The sequence below is a fragment of the Ovis aries genome, chromosome X, assembly GCF_016772045.2.
Source record: "Ovis aries strain OAR_USU_Benz2616 breed Rambouillet chromosome X, ARS-UI_Ramb_v3.0, whole genome shotgun sequence".
NCBI lineage: Eukaryota > Metazoa > Chordata > Mammalia > Artiodactyla > Bovidae > Ovis > Ovis aries.
This window is the reverse complement of record NC_056080.1, coordinates 88,509,400-88,536,841: the sequence shown is the minus strand read 5'-3', so window position 1 is coordinate 88,536,841 and position 27,442 is coordinate 88,509,400.

Sequence of the window (27,442 nt, the reverse complement as noted above, 5' to 3'; positions counted from 1 at the left end):
TTGCCTTTTGACCAGAGTATTCATGCATGAGAAAGCAGATATATTGGTCTCCTGAAATCTTGGATATATAACTGCCTTCTATGTTATCTTTAAAATAAACTTTAATTTTTAAAATGGTTTTTTATATAAAGAAAAATCGAGAAGCTAATAGAGGTATCATAAACACCACATTGATTTCCACCTCTTAAGAGCTTATATTGGTATATTTGTTACATTTAATTAACTGATATTGATACTATATTATTAACTGAAGTTGATGCTTAGTACAGATTTTCTTAGCTGTTGTTTAATGTATTTTTTTCCCATGTAGAGTCTCATCTGGATACCACATTGAATTTAATCATTTTAGTTATTTTCTCCCTCTTTGTACTGTATTCTATGGAAGTCAGAATGTTCAACCTATACTTAAGGATAGGTAGTTATATTCTTCTTCCTTAAGGGAAGAGTAGCTGTATAAATCATTTGGAACTCTTCCAAATAGGAGGTTGTCTCTTCTCTTTTGTTAGTTTACTTAATCATTTATTTACCTCAGTATGGACTCATGGATATTTTTATTATGCCTTGTTAAAATCCACTATTATCTTATTTTGTTGCTCAAACCATTCCAGCTTTGGTCCAATGACAGCTCTTTTAATTGATTGCTCTTCCACTTTGACATATTCCCATCATGTGGAAATTTTATTTTTTGGCATCAGAGAAGGGTGTTATCATATTTTCTAATACTACATGATGCTCTGGATTCATCTTTTTATTTCCTGCCACTCTCCAAGGTGATGGACAGGGAAGCCTGACATGCTGCAGTCCATGGGTTTGCAAAGAGTTGGACATGACTGAGCAACTGAACTGAAGTCCAAGAATCAGCCATTTCTACAAGGATATTTGGGTCATTTTATTGGAAAAATGGTATTAAAAATGAAGGCCTGGGTTCTAAATGTGCTGCTATGGGTGTGTATGTGTGTCATTTCTTCTAAGCTCTCTCAGATAACAAAGCAAAGAAATATATGTGTGTACCCTAAGCCACTTATAGACACATTTCCATAAATATGTCTATAGGTACTTAACTGTAGCTAAAGAACAATTTCTTACTGACATCTGCAACTCTAATCCATTATCCCACAGATCACTCAAGATTCTTGTCCTTGAATAATTGTAATGTCCTACTAGAGCAGTGAGAAACCTGGCACCAACCATTCACAAAGAAAATTAAACCATGTCTAAACACTAAGAGAAAGTATAATATTTCATCACATAAAAGATATCCATAAATAGATGTAAATTACTAAGTGAACCAAATAAAAATTCTGAAGTTAAATAATGTAATAACTAGAATGATAAATTCACTAGCAGCATTCAACATCAGGTTTGGGGTGAAAAAGAATAAGTGAACATGAGGAGGAACCAACTGAGATTTTCCTGCTTGAGAAATAGAAAAAAATATGAAAAAACATCATCAGAGCCTCAGAAGTTGTGTAGCAACATCAGACCAACATATGCATAAAAACAAGTCTAACAGAAGAAGTGAATAAGAAAAGAATATAAAGGATATTTGGAGAAATAATACATATAACTTCCCAAATTTTATGAAAAACTACATAAATCTACACACCCACAAGTGCAGAAAAATCTATGTAGAATAAGCTGAAAGAGATCCATACCAAAGTATACATTGAAAGCCAAAGAAAAAGTACAAATTTATTTTGTGTGTGGGTTTTTTGTTTAATTTTAGTTAATTTATTTTAATTGGAGGCTAATTACTTTACAATATTGTAGTGGTTTCTGCCATATATTGACATGAATCAGCCATGGGTTTACATGTGTTCCCCATTCTGAAACCCCCTGCCACCTCCCTCCCCATCCCATCCTTCTGGGTCATCTCAGTGCACCAGCCCTGAACACCTTGTCTCATGCATCGAACCTGGACTGGTGATCTGTTTCACTATGATAATATACATGTTTCAGTGCTACTCTCTCAGATCATCCCACCCTCGCCTTCTCCCACAGAGTCCAAAAGACTGTTCTATACATCTGCGTCTCCTTTGCTGTCTCACATATAGGGTTATCATTACCATTTTTCTAAATTCCATATATATGCAAAGTATGAATTTCTAAAGTAACAATAAAGCATCAGCTCATTGCATGAAAGATAGTTTACATAAGATTTCTCATCAGAAATCATAAGAGGCAGAGGGAAGTAGGATGGTATATTTAATGTGTTGGAAGAAAAAAGTATAATCTAAGAATCTATATCCAGAAAAACTATCCTTCATAAAATGTAGGAGCAATTAAAACATCTCCACAGAAACAAATATTGAAAGAACATGTCACTAGAAGACATGCTATAGAAGAAATATTAGAGGTTTTCACCTTGAAATAAATGGACACTAGATAAAAATCTGAATACAAAGAAATAAACGGCATTAATAAAAGTAGCTACATAGGCAATTATAAGACAGTATAAATTATATTTATATAAATATAAATTAACTCTTTACTTTTCAACCCTGATTATAAGAACAATTTAATAAATCAGTAATTGTAATACAATATTGATATTTGGCATCACCAACTCGATGGACATGAGTTTGAGCAAGTTCCGGGAGCTGGTGACGGACAGGGAAGCCTGGCATACTGCAGTCCATGGGATTGCAAAGAGTTGGACACAACTGAGTGACTGAACTGAACTGGCTGAACTAATGTTTATAGAACATAAAGATGTAGCTTATGTAATAATAATCGCACAAAAGAGGAAAAAAGACTAGAGCTATAGCATATAAAAGTTTTTGTATGCTATTGAATTTAGTTGGATATCAAACTAAACTAGATCTTTGTAAGTTAAGATATTAACAGTAACACCATTAGCTGACTAAGAAAATAACTAAAAACAGTAGTCCCCTCTTATCTCCAGGGGATATAATCCAACACCTCCAGTGGATGACTGAAACCATTATGGATAGTATCAATCCCTATCTATATTGTATTTTCCCAATGCATACATAGCTATGATAAAATTTAAAAAATTAGGCCCAGTAAGATGAACAATAGTAATAGAATAATTATAACAATATATTATAACAAAAGTTATGTGAATATGGTTTCTTTCTCTTACTTAAAATATCTTACTGTACAAATTTAATGTCTTTTCCACTAAGCACTTATCACACACTGGCTGTATCATTTGCAGTTTGAGGTGAAGCAGAGAAGCTAGCAAGAATTTCTTTTTCCTTTTTTACAATTTCATGGATGGATTTATTCTTACTGTAGATTATTGGCGGCTCAAATGGTAAAGTGTCTGTCTACAATGTGGAAGACCCGGGTTCAATCCCTGGGTTGGGAAGATCCCCTGGAGAAGGAAATGGCAATCCACTCCAGTACTATTGCCTGGAAAATCCCATGGACAGAGGAGCCTGGTAAGCTACAGTCCATGGGTTCGCAAAGAGTCGGGTACGACTGAGCGACTTCACTGTCACTGCAGGTTATTGGCAAACAGCATACAATTTTTTTTTTCTTTCCCAATGAAGTTGATAACTTTAACTTTTTCACTTAAAGGAAGCACTTGTATGGTGTCTTTTTTGGCATATCCAAATTGCCATCATCACTACTCTTGTACTTTGTGGCCATTACTAAGTAAAATAAGGGTTACTTGGATAAAAGCATCACAGTATTGTGACAGTTGATCTGATAAGTGAGACAACTACTAATTTGCTAATGGGTGAGATGTAATGGACAAAGGGATGATTCACATCCCAGGTGGGTCAGAGTGAGATGGCATGAGATTTCACCACAATACTCAGAATAGCACATAATTTAAATTTTATGAATTGTTTATTTCTGGAATTTCCCATTTCATATATTTGGGGAGTAGTTGACTATGGGTAACTGAAACCATGGAAAGTGAAACTATGGATAAAATGAGACTAGTAGATATATACAGGAAAAAAAAAACAACACAGTAATTATAACTGTCTACTAGAAATTTATTAGGAGATAGGGAGGAAGTAGTGGAGGAATAATGAAAAGATAAAAATAAAACACAGAAAATATATTGTAAATTGGCTAACATAAATCATATGTCACCAGTAGTTACACTATATGTTAATGGATTAAACACTCCAATTTAAAGACAAATATTAAAAAAATAAATAAATAAAGACAAATATTCTTCCAATTAAAATAAATAAATTAAACCTGTATGCGAGACCGCAAAAGAGACACAGATGTATAGAAGTCTTTTGCACTCTGTGGGAGAGGGAGAGGGTGGGATGATTTGGGAGAATGGCATTGAAACATGTATAATATCATATATGAAAAGAATCGCCAGTCCAGGTTTGATGCAGAATACAGGATGCTTGGGGCTGGTGCACTGGGATGACCCAGAGGGATGGTACGGAGAGGGAGGTGGAAGGGGGGTTCAGGATGGGGAACACATGTTCATGTTGATGTATAGCAAAGCCATACAATATTGTAAAGCAATTAGCCTCCAATTAAAATAAATAAATTTAAATAAAAATTCTAAAAAATTAATACATTAATTAAAAAATAAAATAAAATATCAGGTAGTTATCAAGCAATTATATTAGGTGATAATTCTCCACTTTTCCTATAGTGAATAAACCACTAAGTTCTTTTATACAAAAAATAAAATAAAATAAAGACAAATGTTGCCAGATGGGTAACAGAAAATAACTTTATCCAACTATAAGTTTTCTATAAGAGATGCACTCTAGACTCAAAGAAAAAAATTAACTGAAACATGAACATGTTATATCATGCAAACAATATCTAAAAGACACTTGGTATAGCTATAATAATATGAAATACTCGGGTACCACCTAACCTGAATTCCACCCCTAGCCTGCTAGCACAGGCAGGTGAGCTTGGACACAGAAGCAAGTTATCACAGCACTATCATGCTGTCTTGCTGAAGCAGGAGCACTATGGTGGTTGCAATGCCTGCCCACTTCCTGGCTGGGGTAAACAGCCATTCTCCTGCTCTTTAGCTAAATTCTACAGGTGCAGGAGGCTGCAACACTCCCCCCAGCCCTGGCTAGGGCTGGTGGGTGTGAGCCATCACCACATTATCCCTGTCCTAGTCTAAAGCTGACTTAATACTCCCCTACCCTTTGGCTAGGATTGCAAGCACAAGCAGTAGTGGCATCCTTCTACTCCTGGCCTAAAGCTGATGCATACATATAGCCAAGGCACCCTCCTGATGCATGGCTAAAGCTTGCAGGTGTGCACAGTCAAGTTATTTTCCAGCTGCCTTTCTGAATCAAGAATGCAAGCTCTACCCCCTATACTCACCAGCTGCCTAGCTAAAGCCAGGGAGCACAAGCAATCCACAAAAGATACCCCTTGATTTCCTGATCCTGGTAGCCAAAAGGGTAGAGTTCCTGAGCTCCAAAGAACTGTAAAAATTGGATAGATAGCTCTCATCAGATCACCACCCTGACGGTACTGCACAGACAGCAGACTGAAACACAACGGCAGTCGTTCTGTGAAAAAGTCCTCTTAGTTTGGAGCTCCAACCTGAGAAACAAACTTCAGGTTTCCCACACATCTAGAGGCTAAGGAGACACCCCCATGTAGCATAAATAGGAAGACACCATCCCTTTGTACCCCACTGGCCTTACTCCAGCTCAACAAGGCTCCCCATAAAGGAGCTTAAACACTCATCCAGGAGTTTCAAGTTTTGCAACTGTCACCCAGTGGACACCTTCAGATCTCATAGTCGAAGCCATCAAGAATTACATCCCCATGGAACTGTAGATACAAGCATCCTTAAATATCCACTGCCTAAGTGTCTGGCTTCCAAACACCCTGAAGCTAGGTGTTAAATGAGATCCTCCCCTTGAAACACTGACAGGTCTCTGCATACAAAACAGGAACACATCAAGAATAAATTAGGTAGCATCAGTTCAGTTCAGTTCAGTCACTCAGTCACGTCCAACTCTGCAACCCCATGAATCGCAGCACGCCAGGCCTCCCTGTCCATCATCAACTCCTGGAGTTCACTCAGACTCACGTCCATTGAGTCAGTGATGCCATCCAGCCATCTCATCCTCTGTCGCCCCCTTCTCCTCCGGCCCCCAATCCCTCCCAGCATCAGAGTCTTTTCCAATGAGTTAATTCTTCGCATGAGTACTGAAGTTTCAGCTTTAGCATCATTCCTTCCAAAGAAATCCCAGGGTTGATCTCCTTCAGAATGGATTAGTTGGATCTCCTTGCAGTCCAAGGGACTCTCAAGAGTCTTCTCCAACACCACAGTTCAAAAGCATCAATTCTTCAGCACTCAGCCTTCTTCACAGTCCAACTCTCACATCCATACATGACCACTGGAAAAACCATAGCCTTGACTAGAAGGACCTTAGTTGGCAAAGTAACGTCTCTGCTTTTGAATATGCTATCTAGATTGGTCATAACTTTTTTCCAAGGAGTAAGCATCTTTTAATTTCATGGCTGCAGTCACCATCTGCAGTGATTAGGTAGCATACATAACCTCAAATATTTAAAAGATAAACAAGAGCTCTGGAAGGGTTGAACAAGGAGGAATGTCACCTACACAGTCACTCCATCAATTATGGGGTAGCAGTTTTGCCTAATACATAGAAATAAACACAGAGAGCCAAGAAAAAAAAATGAGGAAACAGAGAAATATGTTCCAAATGAAAGAACAACACAAAACCTCAGAAAAAAAATGACCTTAATGATATGATGATAAGTAATCAACCTGGAAAAAAATATAGATTGAATTGTCATAAAAATGTTAACCTAACTTAGGAGAATAATGGATGAATACAGTGCAAATTACAACAAAGACTTAGAAACTATAAGAAAGAACCAGTCAGAGTTGAATAAAATAACAGAAATGAAAAATATACTATGGTGAATCAACATCAGATTAGATGATACAAAGGAATGGATTAGCAACCAGGAAGACCAGGGTAATAGAAATCACCCAATCAGAATACCAAAGAGAAGAAAACTATTTTTTAAAAGAGGATGGTTTAAGGTACCTCTAGGCAACACTGAGCATACTAACGTTCACATTATAAGGGTCCCAGAAGGAGAACAAAGAAAGAAAGGGGCACAAATTTTATTTAAAGAAACAATGGCTGAAAACGTCTCTAACCTGTGGAAGGATACAGACATCCAGGTCCAGGAAGCACAGAGTGGCCCAAACAAGATGAACCCAAAGAGAACCACATTGTAATTAAAATGTCAAATGTTGAAGAGAGAATTTTAGAAGCAGTGAGAGAAAAACAATTTGGTATATATAGTCCACAAGACTATCAGCAGATATTTCAGCAGAAATTTTTCAGGCCAGAAGGGAGTGGTATAATACATGCAAAATGCTGAAAAGAGGAAAATTCACAGGCAAATTCCAACCTGGCAGGGATATACCATCCGGATAGAATATCAATAAGGAAACATTGGGCTTGAACAACAATAGAACAGATGAATGCAATAGATTTATGCATAACATGGCTCAAAAAACTTCAGAATAAACATTTTTACAGTGCCCATATAACATTCCCCAAGACAGAGCACATGTAAAGTCACAAAATGGTCTCAGCTATACTACAAAGCTACAGTCATCAAGACAGTGTGGTACTGGCACAAAGACAGAAACATAGATCAATGGAACAAAATAGAAAGCCCAGAGATAAATCCATGCACCTATGGACACCTTATCTTCGACAAAGGAGGCAAGAATATACAATGGAGAAAAGACAATCTCTTTACCAAGTGGTGCTGGGAAAACTGGTCAACCACTTGTAAAAGAATGAAACTAGAACACCTTCTAACACCATACACAAAAATAAACTCAAAATGGATTAAAGATCTAAAAGACCAGAAACTATAAAACTCCTAGAGGAGAACATAGGCAAAACACTCTCTGACATAAATCACACCAGGATCCTCTATGACCCACCACCCAGAGTAATGGAAACAAAAGCAAAATAAACAAATGGGACCTAACTAAACTTAAAAGCTTTTGCAAAACGAAGGAAACTATAAGCAAGGTGAAAAGACAGCATTCAGAATGGGAGAAAATAATAGCAAACGAAGTAACTGACAAAGAATTAATCTCAAAAATATAGAAGCAGCTCCTGCAACTCACTCCCACAAAAATAAATGACCCAATCAAAAACTGGGCCAAAGAATTTAAACAGACATTTCTCTAAAGACATACAGATGGCTAACAAACACATGAAAAGATGCTCAACATTACTCATTATCAGAGAAATGGAAATCAAAACCACAATGATGTACCATCTCACGCCAATCAAAATGGCTGCTATCAAAATGTCTACAAGCAATAAATGCTGGAGAGGGTGTGGAGAAAAGGGAATACTCTTACATTGTTGGTGGGAATACAAACTAGTACAGCCACTATGGAGAACAGGGTGGAGATTCCTTAAAAACTGGAAATAGAACTGCCATACGACCCAGCAATCCCACTGCTGGGCACACACACTGAGGAAACCAGAATTGAAAGAGATGTGTGTACTCAAATGTTCATTGCAGCACTGTTTACAATATTCAGGACATGGAAGCAACCTAGATGTCCATTGGCAGATGAATGGATAAGAAAGCTGTGGTACATATACACAATGGAATATTACTTGGCTATTAAAAAGAATGCATTTGAATCAGTTCTAATGAAGTGGATGAAACTGGAGACTATCATACAGAGTGAAGTAAGTCAGAAAGAAAAACACCAATACAGTATATTAACACATATATGTGGAATTTAGAAAGATGGTAATGATGACCCTATATGCGAGACAGTAAAAGAGATACAGATATAAAGAACACACTTTTGGACTCTGTGGGAGAAGGTGAGGGTGGGATGATCTGAGAGAATAGCATTGAATCATGTATATTATCATATGTGAAATAGATCACCAGTCCAGGTTCAATGCATGAGACAGGGTGCTCAGGGATGGTGCACTGGGATGACCATGAGGGATGGGATGGGGAGGGAGGTGGAAGGGGTGTTCAGGATGGGGAACAGATGTTCACCCATGGCTGATTCATGTCAATGTATGGCAAAAACCACTACAATATTGTAAAGTAATTAGCCTCCAATTAAAATAAATGTTTTAAATGGTCTCAGTAAATTTAAGAAGACTGAAATCATATCAAGCAGCTTTTCCAAACAGAACAGTATGAAACTAGAAATCGATTATAAGAAGAAAACAGGAAAACACAAACACATGGAAACTAAAGAACATGCTACTAAACAACCAATGAATTAACTAGTAAATCAAAGAGGAAATTTAAAAAAAAAAACTATCCTTTCTCTAGACACAGAGGTATAGAATAGTCTTTTGGACTCTATGGGAGAGGGAGAGGGTGGGATGATTTGGGAGAATGGCATTGAAACATGTATAATACCATATATGAAACAAATCACCAGTCCAAGTTTGATGCATAATACAAGATGCTTGGGGCTGGTTCACTGGGATGACCCAGAGGGATGGTATGGGGAGGGAGGTGGGAGGGGAGTTCAGGATTGGGAACACGTGTACACCCATGGAGGATTCATGTGGATGTATGGCAAAATCAATATAATATTGTAAAGTAATTAGCCTCTAATTAAAATAAATAAATTTAAATTAAAAAATAAAAAAATTTAAAAAGTCAAAACGAACTAGAAAGTCAAAAGGAACTAGAGTCAAAAAGGAACTAGAAAATGTAAAAGAAAACCACAAGTTGACTGAAGAAAGGAAACAATAAAGATCAGAGTGGAAACAAATGAAAAACAATAGAAAGATCAATGAAATGAAGAGCTGATTCTTTGAAAAGATAAACAAATGATTAATCTTTATGATTAAAAACTCTCAACAAACTGGATATAGAGGCAACATACATTAACATAATTAAAGCTATATATAACAAACACAACTAACATCATACTCAATGATAGAAAGCTGAAAATTTTCCCTGTAAGATGAAGAACAAGACAAGGATGCCCACTCTTGACACTTTTATTGAAGATCGTATTGGAAGTCCTAGCCACAACTTAGGCAAGAGAAAAAAGACATCCAAATTGGAAAGGAAAATGTAAAATAATATTTTCAGATGACAAGATACTATATATAGAAAATCCTAAAGACTCTGGTAGAAAAGCTATTAGAACTAATAAATGAACCCAATAAAGTTGCAGGATACATAATTAATATACAGAAATCAGTTGTTTCTATACACAAACAAACTATCAGAAAGAAAACTTAAGAAAATAATCTCATTTAGAAATGCACCAAAAGGAATATTAAGTCTAGGTATAAACTTAACCAAGGAGTTAATAAACCTGTACTCTGAAAACTATAAGCGATTGATGAAAGAAATTGAATATGACAGAAATAAATGAAAATATATGCCATATTCATGGACTGGAGGAATCAGTATCATTAAAACAGCCATACTTCTCAATGCAATCTACAGATTAAATGCAATCCTTATCAAAATACCGTGGCATTTTTCACAGAACTAGAACAAAGAATCCTAAAATTTATATGGAACCACAAAAGACTCCATAGCCAAAACAATCTTGAGAAAGAAGAACAAGGAGGTAACACCTTCCCTGATTTCAAACTATATTGCTAAGTTGTAATAATCATTACTATAATGTAATGAAAATGGAGACATAGATCTGTAGAAAAAAACAGAGAACTCCCAAATATATCCACATACATACAGCGCATTAATCTATGATAAAGGAGGCAAGAATATACAATGGAGAGAAGATAGTGTCTTCAACAAATGGTATTAGGAAAACTGGAAAGATTCATGAAGAAGAATGAAACTGGACCACTATCTTACACAATATACAACAAATAAACTCAAGACGAATTAACTAAGGGTGAACCCTAATATAATGTATAAATTTGGGGTGGTAATGATGTGTCAATTTAGGTTTATGAATTGTAACAAATGTCAATTTAGGCTCATGAATTGTAACAAATGAAGCACTCTATTAGGGATGTTTATAATAGGGAGGCTTTGCATAAGTCTTGGCAGAACATATACAGGAAATATCTATACTTTTCCCTTAGTTTTTCTGTGGACCTGAAACTTCTCTAAAAATAAAGTCTCCTTTTAAAAATAAGCAATTATTGCAAGGGTGTAGGATACAAGGTCAATAAACAAAAGTCAGTTGCTTTTCTATATATAAGCAATGAGTAACTAGAATTTAAAATTAAAAACACAAGCCATGTACATGAAAACAAAAACATGAAATGATCAGCTATAAGCCAAAAAAAAAAAAAAAAAAAAAGTTCAAGATCTGTATGAGGAAACCTATGAACCTTTAATAAAAGATATCAGAGATCTATTAAAAGCAGTGATATTCATTAAAATAAACTGAAGTCCACAGGTGGGTAGGCTTAGTCCTAATGTGTTGTAACCTACAAAGCAACATCATGATTTCACATTACGAAGTGGTACTATTCTTTGTGTTTTACAAATGACTTGAGATTTACTATGGAGTCTTTTCAACTTATTATTGGGTTGTGTCTCAATAAACCCATCGTAAGTTGAAAATATTTTAAGCCAAAATGTTCTTTTTTAATATAAATTTATTTATTTTAATTGGAGGTTAATTACTTTACAATATTGTATTGGTTTTGCCATACATCAACATGAATCCCTACCAAACATCATAGTTGAGCTTAGCCCACCTTGAACATGCTCAGAACACTTATATTAGCCTAGAGTTTGACAAAATCATCTAACAGAAAGTCTATTTTATAAGAAAGTGTTAGATATCTCATGTAACTGACTACTGTACTGAAAGTGGAAAAAAAAATCAGAATGGTTATCTGAGTACAGAATAGGAGTAAGTGTATGGGTTGTTAACCCCTGTGATCATGAGGCTGACCAGGAGCTGTGGCTCATTACTTCTGCCTAGCATCACAAAAAATACTGTCCCACATATTGCTACCACAGGAAAAGATAAAAATTCAAAGTATAGTTTTACTGAATGCACATTGCTTTCATTTCATCATAAAGCCAAAAAACTCATTTTAAGTTGAACCATAAACCAGGAACCATCTCTAGTTTTCTAATTATTCACTTCTCAAAGTGACTTTAATGTTTGAGTATTCTTCATTAAATATTTTACTCATTTACTCATTCAAAACATAGTTATTAAGTGCCTAAGTTCTAGACACAAAATGAGACTCAGGTTCAATCCCTGTGTTGGGAAAATCCCCTGGAGAAATAAATGGCAAACTACTCCAGCATTGTTGCCTGGAGAATCCCATGGACAGAGGAACCTGGCAGACTATAGTCAATGGGGTTGCAAAAGAGTCAGACATGATTTAGTGACTGAACAAGATGAAAAACTGATTTCTAAGATGAAAACCTGATATGCAGAGGTGATATGTAACTCTTCCACAGTCACACGACTAACCTGTATTAGAACTAGGATTTGAACAGAGGCACTCTGGCTCCAGGAGCAATTATATTGCCTTCACTATAATTTTCGATAGCTCTAGTAGTAGCAATGATTATTAAATATAGTATTATGATTCCTAATTTTAGCATTCCATTGTGTTCATGAGCTTGATAGCTTTTAGAAATATTATGGGCCCATTTTATCCTAAACCTTAATTCTGTTACATACTATTGATTGTAGTCAGCTGCATAAAGAACTAAGGTAGAAACACTGGCCATACGTGGTACTCACCTTTGGTACCATAAACGGGCCAAGGATTTAATCATGTGCTATTAACACAGCAGCCTCCATAATGACTCAATGGATAGAGTATGATGCAGTTTTCATAAGAGTGCAGTTTCTATAACTTGAAGGGAGTCTGCACAGACCAAATCTAAAATCCAAATATGCAAAATAAAACAGAAAAACTTCTCATCTTTTCCAATATCCCTTTTCCTTAGTGGCTACTAAGATCTCTAAAGCTCCACAAAGCATAGCTTAAAACTTATGTAGGGGAAGACAATTGGATTGAGAAACAAAGGTGAATTTGACTTCAAAGTATTGACTTTGAACAGGTCATTTCAACATTCTGACCCTACACCTGTAACTTATAATACTGTACATCAGCTGTATTTCAGTTAAAAAAAATCAGTGAGGTATTACCTTAAAAAAGAAAGGCAAGTGCTAGTCAGGATGTGTAGAAAAGGGAACACTTGTGTATTGTTAATAGAAATGTAAATTGGTACAGCCATTATGGAAAACATATGGAAGTTCCTCAAAAAAATAAAACAAGGCTATATATGATCTAGAAACATCACTTCTGGGTATATAAGAGAGTGTGTGTGTGTGTGTGTGTGTGTGTGTGTGTGTGTGTGTGTGTATCGGAAGAAAATGAAATTACTATATCAAAGACATATACATTGCTAAGCTTATTGCAGCATTCTTCACAGTAACCAAAACTGAATACAAGTAAGTGTCTGTCAGTGGATGAATGGATAGAGAAGGTGCTGTATGTATTTGTATGCATGTGTATATATGTACACACACAATTCACTATCATTCAGCCACAAAAACGAAGGAAATCTTGCCATTTTGTGACAATATGGATGAAGTTTAAGGGCACTATGATAAGTGAAATAAGCCAGACAGAGAAAGGTAAACACTGTATGATATCAATTATATGTGGAATTAAAAAGACACTTATAGAAACAGAGAGTAGATTTGCTGTTTCTGGGGGTGGCAGAATTTAGGTATTGGGTTAAGGTGGTCAAAGGGAACAAAATTTCAATTATATGATGAGTAAGTTCTGGGGATCTGATATACAGCATGGTGACTATAGTCAATGCTATACTGTACGCTTGAAAGTTACTAGAAGAGTAAATCTTAAAAGTTCTTACCACAAAGACATCTCACATATGTGAGATGTGAGATAATAGATGCAATAATTAACATTATTGTGGTAATCACTTCACAATACAGGCAGTCTCCAACTTATGATGATTTGATTTAATGATATTTTGACTTTATGGTGGTGGAAGAGCCATATGCATATAGTAGAAACTGTATTTCAATGTCTGATCTTCTTTCAGCTAGTGATGCAGTCCTATTCTCTCTCCCATGGCTGGGCCATGCAATCAGGAGGATAAACAACCCACACACTTACCACCATTCTGTCTCCAGAAAAGTATTCTATTTTTCAGTTTAATTACAGTATTCAATAAATTACATAAGATATTCAATACTTTCTTATAAAATAGGATTTATGTTAGATGATTTTGCAACACTGGTGGCTAAGAGAAGTGTTCTGAGCATGCCAACTCATTAGAAAAGACCCTGATCCTGGGAAAGATTGAACGTAGGAGGAGAAAGGGATGACAGAGGATGAGATGGTTGGATGGCATCACTGGCTCAATGGACACAAGTTTGAACAAGCTCCAGGAGATGGTGAAGGACAGGGAAACCTGTGTGCTGCAGTCCATGGGGTTGCAAAGAGTCGGACATGACTGAGCGACTGAACAACAAAAGGCTAAGCTATGATGTTCCATAAGTTAGGTGTATTAAATGCATTTTTGATTTAACAATATTTTTCAACTTAAGATGGGTTTATTGGGATATAAATTGAGGACGATCTTATACATGTATATCAAATCATCATGTTGCACATTAAACCTATATGATGTTGTGCATCAATTACATCTCTATGCAAAAGAGACACAGATGTATAGAACGGACTTCTGAACTCTGAGGGAGAGGGAGAGGGCGGGATGCTTTGGGAGAATGGCATTGAAACATGTATACTATCATGTAAGAAACGAATCACCAGTCTGTGTTCGATACAGGATACAGGATGCTTGGGGCTGGTGCACGGGGATGATCCAGAGAGATGATATGGGGTGGGAGGTGGGAGGGGGGTTCAGGATTGGGAACTCATGTACACCCGTGGCAGATTCATGTCAATGTATGGCAAAACCAATGCAGTATTGTAAAGTAAAATAAAGTAAAAATTAAAATTAAAAAAAAAGATAAGGTACAGGTATTTAGCCAGATAACTCTCCAGAAACCTTAATGAGATCTTCTAATTGCTAAATCTATGGGCTGAAACGTCAACTGCCACAACTCTCATGATATAATAGATGACAAGGATAGTGGGATTGTAGATTGTTCAAATAGTTAAGGGTTACAAAGGCAATAAATTTAAAGGAATGATTTTTCAAGTGCTATAATGTTCCTTTTAGTGAGTCATCTTGGCTAAGCTACAGTCCCCAGGTATTCAATCAAACACTACCCTAGGTGTTGCTGGGAAGTGTTTTAAGGAAGATTATTCCGGAGGACGACTTCGGTGGGATTGACTACATAATTTGTAAGGCTTGAAAAGCAGGGCTGAGGCTTCCTTGAGAGAGAAAAAATTCTACCTGGGTCATTGCCCACAATTATATAAGCCAAGTCCATGTATTTGTGTGCATGTGTGTGTGTGTGCATGCGTGTGTCTATGTTCTATCTACCAATCCTACAATCTATCTATCTATCTATCCAATCCTACAAGTTCTATTTCTGTGGTTGAATCCTGACTGATACGTGTGTGCCCATGCCCATGCACACACACACACCTCCCAGTGGACATCAACTTCTCTAAGAGTTGTCTGCATCCCATCTCTCTTTACCCTTAAAGGACTTTGCTCCTTCAAGTATCTACTCTTTCACCTGCATCTTCAATCCTCTCTACTTGACTGGCTTCCTCAGCATTCAAACATTTCCTAGTATTTCCTGGGATCTCACAGTCTCCAAGCTCTGCAACCATAGTACTTTTTAGTACTGTTGTCAATGACTAGGTAGACAACTCTGCCTATCTGTGGAATTCAGTATTAAGAAGTCTGATTGTTTTCAGAAATAAGCTGAATTATCTAATAATAGCTTTGTTAATAATAAGGTGATATTTTGGTGTCTATATGTAGATTCTTTGTCTTGCCTCTTAACTGGCTCAGAACTTGGTTAAGCAGAAGGTATTATTTATTTATCACCTTGTAAAATCTCCAGAAGCTTAGGACTTGGAACAGTACATTTAAAATAATTTTTATCTTATTATAATGATCAGTCATATTTTGAAATCATGACCACAATGATTTCATTTGGTGTCCAGCTCATCTCTTCTTGGAATTGCCTACTTGAAAAATAGGGCAGAACTTTTAGAAACCATATATTTGATGTTGTCACCATGCTTCTGGCCATAATACATTGTTGTAGACTTGGGCAGCTGACATAAGTTGAAGTACTCATTGTCACTTTGGGCTTAACAAGATGGGTGGGGAAGAGAGACAGAGAAAGCATGGACAGTACATCACGGGAACTAATATTAATATGTAAAAATTACAGGGTATAAAATTTATGACACTTATAAGGAATGGTAAACAATGTTCCACTGATGGAATTTGGAACACACGCATGTGAATCATGGAAAAAGATTTGAGTGTAGAAACATAGTTTGAAGCTAGATCATAAAAAGCCTTAGTCCGTGAATAATTTGGAACTTTACTTGGATTGTATAGGTTTCTTCTGATAAATTTTTTTCATGATAATGGTATTATTATATAATACATGCAAAAGTATTTGGAGGACCATGAGAGAAAAGTCTGAGACAGTATTTGAGAGGTCACTGCAATTGTTTAAGTCTGACGTCAAAAAGAACAGAAGAGAAAGAGAAGGGAGATTCATGAAATCTTTAAAACATAAACAAATGGTGTAGTTGATGATAAACTTAAAGTCACATATTAAAACTCAGCATTCAAAAACCCAAGATCAAGGCATCTGGTCCCATCACTTGTGGCAAATAGAAGAGGAAAAAGTGGAAGCAGTGGCAGATTTTATTTTCTTGGGTGCCAAAATCACTCCGGATGGTGACTGCAGCCATGAAATTAAGACACTTGTCCCTTGGAAGGAAAGCTATGACAAACCTAGACAAAGTATTAAAAAGCAGAGACATTACTTTGCCGACAAAGATCAATATAGTGAAAGCTATGGTTTTTCTAGTAGTCATGCACAGATGTGAGAGTTGGACCATAAAGAGACTGAGCACCAAAGAATTGATGCTTTCAAATTATGGTTCTGTACAAGACTCTTGAGAGTGCCTTGGACAGAAAGGAGATCAAACCACTCAATCCTAAAGGAAATAAACCCTGAATATTCATTGGAAGGACTGATGCTAAAGCTGAAGTTTCAATACTTTGGCCACCTGATGCAAAGAGCCAACTGATTAGAAAAGACCTTGATGCTGGGAAAGATTGAAAGCAGGAGGAGAAGGGGATGACAGGATGAGATGGATGAATAGCATTACTGACTCATGGACATGAGTTTGAGTACACTCCGGGTGATAGTGAAGGACAGGGAAGCCTGGCACGCTGCTGTCCAAGTGGTCACAAAGAATCAGACGTGATTTAGTGACTGAACACCAACAAATTTATTTATTCAACAGTTATGACTATTGTGGGTTACATATTCATAAAATATTAGAACTGAAACAATTGAAGTAATTATTAGATAATTTAGTTCAACGCCTTCATTAAAAATCTGAGCAAACTGAGGCCAGAAAAGAGAAGCAACTCCTAAGATAATAAATTAGTGAAGAAAAGAACAGAGATTAGGACAGTCTTCTATTTATTAGTCAAAGGGTAGGGTTTTTTTTCCCCTTCCAAAGCACATTAGCATTCATAGCAAAAATATTTTCCACTTTAAAATGAGGGAAATTGCATCTTCTACCATTTAACTCTAAAAAAATTCTGATAAAATATATTGCCTGTCTAAAACATGTAAATATAAACAGTTTCTCCTCTTTAACTTCTACTAATTAAAGAAAGAAAAATCTACCATCCACATTAAAGCTGTAAAGGACAGCAACTATAGAAGATTTATGAAAGCATTTGGAAGGACATATGCTTAGAGAGTTTATCCAAAGCATAATATGAATAGAAATGAGAAAAAACAAATGAAAGTCATGTTAGTAAGTATAAAATGCATGCTGCTTAAATCTCATATTTAGATGTCCTTGATTCCAAATCAAAAAGATAAAAATGCTGGCATTTCTTGTAATTGTTGTGAAATGAAATGAGAAAAGACATAAAGCTTATATTCCACACCTGGCCCATTTTAGCCACTCAATAAAAGGAGGCCATTGTTACTGTTGATGGTTTCATTATTATTTGCACATAATCAGACGTTATTCACAATGAAAAATTATTTCCACAGTTTCTAGATTTGCTAGCATCTGTGTATCCTTCACATTGATTTAAATCAGTTCAGTTCAGTTTAGTAGTTACTGATAACAAACTATGTGCTAACCACCCTGCTAGCCTCTAGAATTAAAAGAAAAATTAGTTCTTGTTCCAAAATCGTAGTCAATTGGGAAAGTTATTCATATGCAACAGTTTATTTTAAGACAAGATATACGTGAAAGGACAGGTATGGTATGGGAGCAGAGATGATTATATTAAACCTGCCTAAATGTGTATAAGGATGCTTCTTAGATGTGGTGATGCTCATACTACATTGTCAGAGATAAAGACACATTATCCAGGCCTACGTGATTACAGGTAGATGAGGAATAGCAAGAGAAAAAGTATAGAGGCACAGCGTAGTATGGTATTAATACATTTGATAAATTATAAAAGAAAACACTCAAGTAAGTGTATATCTACATATACTCACATGCATACATATATATCCATATATATCCACCCTGTGTGGGGATGTATATATATACATATATGTATATATGTATGTGTGTGCATCATGTGTGTGTGTGTATATATATATCTACCTACTCACATTTATTCCAATGTTTTCCTTTACAATTGCAAAAAATACATAACTATATAAAATGTATTTTATATAAGTGAATATTAAGAATATTTTTGTACCAAAAAATGAGAACATGAATGAAATGGACAAATTCCTAAAAAGATGCAAACTACCACAACTGAGTAAGTAAATAGAAAATTGGTAAAGATTTCTAATAATATATATGTGTGGACAACCTGGTCTATGAGTGCCCATACATTGGCACAGGAACCGTTGCCACAGCAGATGTGCCCATGCCATGTGTCTATGCCATGTGTCCAGAACACAGGTCACTCCTCATGTGCCTGTTCACTAGATGCCAGCTCTGAGGCTGCTCTAAAATCACTTGCGCTCAGGATGTCTGAGCCACAGGTGCCAGAGCCACCTGTATCCCAACCTTGAAGCCACTGTTGTTCCGTGAATGCCCACACTCTGGACCTTCACTCTGTGACCAGTCCACAACGGACTGTGCCTTGCATACCTGTAGTAATGCTGCAGTGAGAGGACCTGAGCCCCAAGCACTGGAATTGCCAGCACTCTGAACTCTGGAGTCATCATCTCTCCATGCATGCTCGTGTGTGGTGCATGCGCACACACATACACACACACATGCATGCACAAATCCATGCTGCTCCATAGCAAACTGAACAGTGAGACTGAGAAATGGGCAGAGGAACTGAATAGACATTTTTCCCCAAAAAAAGGATCTACAAATGGCCAAGAAGTACTTGAAAATGTGCTCATCACTAATCATTCAGTTCAGTTCAGTCGCTCAGTAGTGTCCGACTCTTTGTGACCCCATGAATCACAGCATGCCAGGCCTCCCTGTCCATCACCGACTCCCGGAATTCACTTAAACTCATGTCCATTGAGTCGGTGATGCCATCCAGCCATCTCATCCTCTGTTATCCAGGGAACTGTAAATCAAAACTACAATGGAATATCACGTCACACCTGTTAGGATGTATTATCAAAGGAAAGAGATAAATATTGGCAAGGATGGAGAAAAGGGAACCCTCATATACCTTTGCTGGAAATATAAATTGTTCCAAACATTATGAACAACAGTATACTGCTAAGTCACTTGAGTTGTGTCCGACTCTGTGCAACCCCATAGACAGCAGCCCAGCAAGCTCCCCCGTCCATGGGATTCTCCAGGCAAGAACACTGGAGTGGGTTGCCATTTCCTTCTCCAAGAACAAAAGCTGCTGCTGCTGCTAAGTCACTTCAGTAGTGTCCGACTCTGTATGACCCCATAGAAGGCAGCCCACCAGGCTCCACTGTCCCTGGGATTCTCCAGGTAAGAACACTGGAGTGGGTTGCCATTTCTTTCTCCAATGCATGAAATTGAAAAGTGAAAGTGAAGTCACTGAGTCATGTCCAACCAGGCTCCTCCATCCATGGGATTTTCCAGGCAAGAGTACTGGAGTGGGGTGCCATTGCCTTCTCCAAGAACAAAAGCTAACCCCCCCTAAATATGCTCAACAACACTAGGTTTTAATAGTTACACTGTTTCAGGGAGGAAGCCAATCCTGACTCCATGTTGGAAATGGTTTCTTTGACTTACTTCTGTTATTATGATCATACTTGATGGCTTGGCTGGAGGACCCTGGCCCTGTGCTTGCCTATAAACTAAAGTGCCTTTGTTCAGAACCCTGTCTACCTGCAGATGGCAGAAAGGAGAAATTAACACATCCTCTGACTGAAGCTTGCCAATCTGAAAGATGTTTGTAAGACTAACAGTCTTTTTACTTTGCTTCCTCACCCTCCCCCATCTCTGATCTATAAAAGAACCTGGCATCCAGACCCTGTAAGATGGTTATTTTGAGGCACTGGCCTTCCATCTTCTCGGTCGGCTGCTTTCCAGATAAAGTCTCTTCCTTGTCTCAACAGCTCGTCTCTGGGATTCAATGCCCTGTCGTGTGGCAAGCAGAGTGGGCTTGGACTCGGTAACAAAACTAGCTGATGGTCTAGATTCTCGTTGTGCTGATATTAAAATGTATTTAATAGTCAATGTATAGCTATAAGAGCAAGACTATCTCGCTGAAATCTGTCTTCTGCCTTGTCACGCCCTCCTGAAGCACACCACTCATATATAGACTACTTAAACTCCCTGGGGACACACAAAGCGATTTATTCAAAACAGCATAGCTCTCACCTGTGGGTCAAGACTGACCTAGATATGCAACAAAGTCACTACTGAACTTCCATGGGTAAGAGGCTAACTGATCCCCACACCCTGAAGCATCAACACACAACTGCAGTACCCTTATTCAACAGACAATAACATTTTCATGGATATTAAGAGGAAAATGGTACATCAGAAAAAAATTAAGGTGGACAAAGTATCACACTAAAGTTAAGCTTTAAATAAGTATTTGCCAAAAGGAGTTCCATACCGTTTCTGACATACAGTTAATACTTGAATATTGATGTGCTTTAAAAAGCAAACAGACAGTTTTATAGATTCTGATCTTATGTTTAGATCTTTAATCCATTTTGAGTTTATTTTTGTGAATGGTGTTAGAAAGTGTTCTAGTTTCATTCTTTTACAATTGGTTGACCAGTTTTCCCAGCACCACTTGTTAAAGAGATTGTCTTTAATCCATTGTATATTCTTGCCTCCTTTGTCAAAGATCAGGTGTCCATAGGTGCATGGATTTATCTCTGGGCTTTCTATTTTGTTCCATTGATCTCTGTTTCTGTCTTTGTGCCAGTACCATACTGTCTTGATGACTGTTGCTTTGTAGTAGAGCCTGAAACCAGGCAAGTTGATTCCTCCAGTTCCATTCTTCTTTCTCAAAATTGCTTTGGCTATTTGAGGTTTTTTGTATTTCCATACAAATTGTGAAATTATTTGTTCTAGCTCTGTGAAAAATACCATTGGTAGCTTGATAGGGATTGCATTGACTCTATAGATTGCTTTGGGTAGTATACTCATTTTCACTATATTGATTCTTCCAATCCATATAGAACAGCCTTTTGGACTCTGTGGGAGAGGGGTGATTTGGGAGAATGGCATCGAAACATGTATAATATCATATGAAATGAATCACCAGTCTAGGTTTGATGCAGGATACAGGATGCTTGGGGCTGGTGTACTGAGATGACCCAGAGGGATGGTTATGGGGAGGGAGGTGGGAGTGGGGTTCAGGATGGGGAACATGTGTACACCCGTGGTGGATTCATGTTGATGTATGGCAAAACCAATACAATATTGTAAAGTAATAAAAAATAATAATAAATAAATGATAAATTGTTTTTTAAAAGGCAAACAGACAATAATAAAACAAACCAAGAAGAGATCAAACATAAAATTCTGAAATGAAACCTGAATCTAAAGAAAATAATACAGTGGAGCTGGATTCGACTTAGGTTAATTAATAAATTATCATCATTACACTATGAAGTGACAGCAACCATCACAATGTTGATAAGTGAAAATTTTAAGACAACTGTACAAGAACAAACAGGTAATTTTAACAGATTTTTACATAAAGTGGCAGAGTCAGATAAAGAATACAGTATACGTAGTCTTAAAAAAATTACCATATGAACCAGCAATCCCACTTCTGGGTATATATTCAAAGGAAATGAAATCAGGATCTCAAAGAGATATCTGTACTCCCATGTTCATATTATGCACCATTGCTAAAATATGGAAACAACCTAAGTGTCCATCAATAGATGAAGAAGTTGTGGTATACATACATATGCAATAGAATATTATTCAACCTTTAAAATGAAGGAAATCCTGCCATTTGTGGCAACATGGATGAACCTATAAGATATTATGTTAAGTGGAAAAAGACAGACACAGAAAGACAAATACTATATCACTTCATTCCATGTGGAATATTAAAAAGTTGAACTCATAGAAGCGGAGAAGAATGGTGACTGCTAGGAACTAGGGAGGAAGTTTGGGGCAAAAGAGGAGATAGATGTAGGTCAAAAGGGTACAAAGTTTCAGTTCTAAAATGAGTAAGTTTTGGAGACCTAATGTATAGCATGATGACTCTAGTTAACAATGTACTTGAAAACTGCTAAGAGGGTAGATCTCAAGTATTCTCACTACAAATAAATAGGTAACTGTGAGATGATAGATTTGTCACTTTTCTTGGTTTTGGCAAATATTTCACAATGTATTTACTTAAGAAAATAACACACTATATACTTTAAGTACATAAAATTTTCACTTGCCAATCATTTCTCAGTAAAGCTGGAGAAACAATGCTGATTATTGGTAAGGGAGCAGTGAAATCTTTGGCACTTTAACTTACTCCAGTTTAATCTTCTGTTCCCTCTATCAGCAATAGCCATGAAAATAACAGAGTGCTTTCTAGATAGTAGTGCCCAGTACTGGAAGGAGCAGAAGAGACTTCATTTATGATACTCATAATTACAGCTGCCCCTTTAATGACACGAATTTGGAAAATCTCAGCAGTGGCTGCAGAATGGAAAAGGTCAGTTTTTATTCCAAACCCAAATAAAAGCAATGTCAAAGAATGTTCAAATTACTGTACAATTGCACTCATTTCACATGCTAGAAAGTTAATGCTCAAGCTATGCTTCAACAGTATGTGAACCGAGAACTTCCAGATGTACAAGTTGGATTTAGAAAAGGCAGAGGAACCAGAGATCAAATTGCCAACATCCACTGGATCACAGAAAAAGCAAGAGAACTCCAAAAATGCATCTACTTCTGCATCACTGAATACGCTAAAGCCTTTGATTGTGTGGATCACAACTGTAGAAAATTATTAAAGAAACTTGAGCCTATTATACAGAGTGAAGTAAGCCAGAAGTAAAAACACCAATACAGTATACTAACACATATATATGGAATTTAGAAAGATGGTAACGACAACCCTGTATGCGAGACAGCAAAAGAGACACAGATATATAGATCAGTCTTTTGGACTCTGTGGGAGAGGGAGAGGGTGGCATGATTTGGGAGAATGGCATTGAAACATGTATAATATCATATAAGAAACGAATCACCAGTCCAGGTTCAATGCATGATACTGGATGCTTGGGGCTGGTGCACTGGGATGACCCAGAAGGATGGTACAGGGAGGGAGGAGGGAGGGGGGTTCAGGATGGGCAACATGTGTATACCTGTGGTGGATTCATGTTGATGTATGGCAAAACCAATACAATATTGTAAAGTAATTAACCTCCAATTAAAATAAATAAATTTATATTTAAAAACAAGAAATGGTAATACCAGACCACCTCACCTCTCTCTTGAGAAACCTGTATGCAGATCAAAAAGCAATAGTTAGAAAGGGACATGGACCAACAGACTGTTTCCAAACTGGGAAAGGAGTACATCAAGTCTGTATACTGTCACTCTGATTATTTAACTTATATGCAGAGTACATCTAGCAAAATGTGGGGCTGGAAGAATCCCAAGATGGAATCAAGATTGTTGGGAGAAATATCAATAACCTCAGATATGCAGATGACACCACCCTAATGACAGAAAGTGAAGAGAAATTAAAGAGCATCTTGATGATGGTGAAAGAGAAGAGTGAAAAAGCTGGCTTAAAACTCAACATTCAAAAAATGAAGATCATGGCATCTGGTCCTATCACTTCATGGCAAATAGATGGGGGAAAATGGAAACAGTGGCAGACTTTATTTTCTTGGGCTCCAAAATCACTGCAGATGATGAGTGCAACCATGAAATTAAAGATTCTTGCTCCTTGGAAGAAAAACTATGACAAACCTAGACAGTGTATTAAAAGGCATTGACATCATTTTGCCAGCAAAGGTCCATATAGTCAAAGCTATTGTTTTTCCAGTACTCATGTATGGATGTGAGAGCTGGACAATAAAAAAGGCTGAGCACCAAATAATTGATCCCTTCCAACTGTAGTGCTGGGGAAGACTCTTGAGAGTCGCTTGGGCTGCAAGATCAAACCAGTGAATCCTAAAAGAAAATAACCCTGAATATTCATTGTAAGGACTGATACTGAAGTTGAAGATCCAATACTTTGGCCACCTGATGTGAAGAACCAACTCATTGGAAAAGACCCTGATGCTGGGAAAGATTGAAGATCAGATGAGTAGGGGACGACAGAGGATGAGATGGTTGGATGTTATCACCAACTCAAGGGACATAAGTTTAAGCAAACTCCAGAAGATGGTGAAGAATGTGGAAGCTTGCGTGCTGCAGTCCATGGGGTCACAGAGAGTCATACATGACTGAGTGAATTAACAACAACTTCAACAACATGGGTATGAAGTATGCTGGTTGACTTATATGCAGAAGTTTTTCAATAGTAAGTACTACAGTACTCCATGATCCACACTTGCTAGAATCTGTGAATGCTGAACCATTGATATGGAAGGACCACAGATATGGAATGCCAGCTATAAGTTACACATGAATTTGTACTGCACTGAAAGTTGGCATCTCTAACCCCCACACTGTTCAAAGGTCAACTGTAATTATTGGCTCTGACCTGTATGGTGATTCATTGGAAGGCCTGCTCCAAAGATTATCTTTATTCCACTTAACTGGGAACTGGCCTAGTGCTAAAGCTGCACTAAGAAGGCTCATGCTAAGGCTGCAGTAGGTATACATTTACAGACTCATGCCTTAGGTTGCTTCTGCCTGAGATGATAAAGTTTCCACCAGTCAAAACAATAACAAAACACCTTGGTAGGAAAGGGTGGGGAAAGAGATGTTCACAGGGCTTTGGAAACATTAAATATATTTCTGGGAATCTAGAAGGCCACACACATGCTCAGTGTTGTGCAAATGTTCAGGAAAGACATGAGAAGGCTTTATGCTTTTACCTCCTGCTGACCTGAAGCACTACAGTGAAGCACTACGGGAGGAATAGAAACTAAACTATGTGTACAGTGCATAGCTATGTGTTAAAGCCATGCCTCAACACACAGAGACAGTCCCTGGAAAAAATACTGGAAGAGTATTTTAGTTATAGGTGTTTAAAGAAACTTCAATACAATTATTAGTTGACAATTGAACTAACAGAGCAGAGATTTAAGCGGCCACACTTGAAAAATAATACAGACATTACAGAATTTAGTATATGTAAGTCATTAAACAAACAATCACAATAAGATTAATAGTATATTTCTTATCAGAAACCATGGAGGCAAGAAGGAAATGGGATTCGAATTCAATGTACTGAAAGATATATTACAAATTCTAGAACTAGAAAAACTATCCTTCAAAACTGAAGGAGAAATTAAGACACTGCTAGGAAAGAGAGTTTGTCTTTATCAGATCTGCCTATAGCAAATATTAAAGGCAGTCATTCAGCCTAAACTAAAAGGACTCTAGACACTAACTCAATTCTATATTAAGAAATAACACCAAGGAAAATAACTACATAGGTAAATATATTTTTATATAAAGGTAAATGTGTTTTTCTTTATAAATTATTTTTTTACTATTTGATTTAAAAGATAATTTATTAAAGCAATAATTATAAGTCTAAGTTGATGGGTATACAATGTATAAGAAGATGTAATCTATGACAATAACCATATAAAGAAATGGTGAATGTAGATATACAGTAGCAGACATTTGTGTACACAAGGGCTTCCCTTGTGGCTCAGCTGGTAAAGAATCCGCCTGCAATGCTGGAGACCTAGGTTCAATCCCTGGGTTGGGAAGATCCCCTGAAGAAGGGAAAGGCTACCTTCTCTAGCATTCTGGCCTGGAGAATTTCATGGACTGTATAGTCCATGGGGTCACAGAGAGTCAGACATAACTGAGAAACTTTCACTTTATTAAGTTGGTATTAGCACGGTCTAGGCTGTTATACATTTAAGATGTTACTTGTAATCTCCTGGGCAAACACTAAGAAAATAACTCAAAAGTATAGTAAAAGAAGTAAAAAAATTGAAACAGTACACAAGAAAATATCAAATTGAAATGGAGGAATTGAGGGAGCAAAAGGACACAGACATGTAAAAAACAAATAGCAAAATGGCAGAAGTAACTCACTCCTTATCTGTAATTACCTGAAATAAACATGGATCAAGTTCTCCAACTAAAAGTGGAAGATATTACCCACACACCCATAGTCAATTAATCTTTAACAATGAGGAAAAAATATACAATGAAGAAAAGACAGTCTCTTTAACAAGTGGTGTTGGGAAAGCTGGAGAGCCACATGTAAATCAATGAAGTTAGAACACACCCTCACACCATACACGAAAATAAACTGAAAATGGCTTAAAGACTTACACCATATAACTCCTAGAAGAGAGTACAGGCAAAACATTTTCTAACATAAATCACAGCAATATTTTCTCAGTTCAGTCTCCCAAGGCCATAAAAATAAAATAAAAAATAAACAAACAGTTCTAATCAAACTTATAAGCTTTTGCATAGCAAAGGAAACCATAAACAGAAAGACAACCTACAGACTTTGAAAAAATATTTTCAAATGATGCAATTGACAAATGATTAATTTCCAAAATATGCAAACAGCTCATACAGCTCAATATCACAAAAAGATAATCCAATCAAAATGGGCAGAAGACAAAAATAGCCATTTCTCCAAAGAAGACACACAGAAGGTCAACAGGCACATGAAAAAAATGCTCAACATCACTAATTATTAGACAGATGCAAATCAAAGCTGCAATGAGGTATCACCTCACTCTGGTCAGAATGACCATGAT